Here is a 1,326-nt window from a genome sequence, read left to right as displayed (position 1 = left end):
AGCAATGGCCTCTACCCATTTTGATACATAGTCAACTGCCACCAGAATATAAATGTTTGAGTATGATGGTGGAAAAGGCCCCATGAAATCAATACCCCATACATCAAACAACTCAATCTCCAAGATTCCTTGTTGAGGCATAGCGTAACTATGAGGTAAATTACCAGCTCTCTGGCAACTGTCACAGTTACGTACAAACTCTCAGGAATCTCTGTAGAGTGTAGGCCAGTAGAAGCCACATTGGAGGACCTTGGTGGCTGTTCGCTCACCTCCGAAATGGCCTTCATATTTTGATCCATGCCAATGCCATAAGATCCTCTGTGCTTCTTCTCTAGGCACACACCTACGGATTATTCCGTCTGCACATCTCTTAAAGAGATAGGGTTTATCCCACAAGTAGTACTTTACATCAGTAATTAATTTTTTCTTTTGTTGCCTGCTGTACTCCTTGGGTATGAACCTTGCAGCTTTATAGTTTGCAATGTTTGCAAACCATGGTGTTTCTTGAATGGCAAACCAATGCTCATCCGGAAAAGTTTCAGAGATCTCAATAGAGGGAGAGGACTCCCCTTCTACTGGCTCTATCCAGGACAGATGGTCAGTCACTTGGTTTTCTGTCCCTTTTCTGTCTTTTATTTCTATGTCAAACTCTTGCAGAAGCAACACCCATCTTATGAGCCTGGGTTTTGAATCCTGCTTTGTGAGTAGATATTTAAGAGCAACATGGTCGGTATACACAATCACTTTGGATCCTACTAAGTATGATCTAAACTTGTCAATGGCATAAACCACTGCAAGCAATTCTTTTTCTGTGGTTGTGTAGTTTTTTTGGGCATCATTTAAAACGCGGCTGGCATAATAAATGACATGCAGAAGCTTGTCATGCCTCTGTCTCAGTACTGCACCAATGGCATGGTCACTGGCATCACACATTAGTTCAAATGGTAATGTCCAGTCTGGTGCAGAAATAACTGGTGCTGTGACCAGCTTAGCTTTCAGAGTTTCAAACGCCTGCAGACACTCTGTGTCAAACACAAATGGCGTGTTAGCAGCTAGCAGATTGCTCAGGGGTTTTGCGATTTTTGAAAAATCCTTTATAAACCTCCTGTAGAATCCTGCATGCCCCAAAAAGCTTCTGATTGCCTTAACATTAGTAGGTGGTGGTAATTTTTCAATTACTTCCACTTTAGCTTGATCCACCTCTATTCCCTTGTTCGAAATTTTATGCCTAAGGACAATTCCTTTAGTCACCATAAAGTGACATTTTTCCCAGTTTAAAACCAGGTTGGTCTCTTGGCATCTTTTCAGAACCAGTGTCAGGTGATC

General features: G+C 42.0%; 1 protein-coding gene across 10 annotated transcripts in view; it reads right to left on the bottom strand.

Moving 5' to 3' along the window:
* Positions 1,169–1,326, bottom strand: part of LOC107630270 — a 12,469-nt gene continuing 12,311 nt past the window's right edge. For all 10 annotated transcript variants that reach the window (XR_001618220.2, XR_002361286.1, XR_002361288.1 and 7 more), the window contains one exon: positions 1,169–1,178. The gene's annotated coding sequence lies outside the window, so the exon portion shown is untranslated. The remainder of the gene's footprint in view (positions 1,179–1,326) is intronic.

Source organism: Arachis ipaensis, chromosome B01, assembly GCF_000816755.2.
Source record: "Arachis ipaensis cultivar K30076 chromosome B01, Araip1.1, whole genome shotgun sequence".
Taxonomy (NCBI): Eukaryota; Viridiplantae; Streptophyta; class Magnoliopsida; order Fabales; family Fabaceae; genus Arachis; species Arachis ipaensis.
This window is presented reverse-complemented; position numbering and strand designations above follow the sequence as displayed.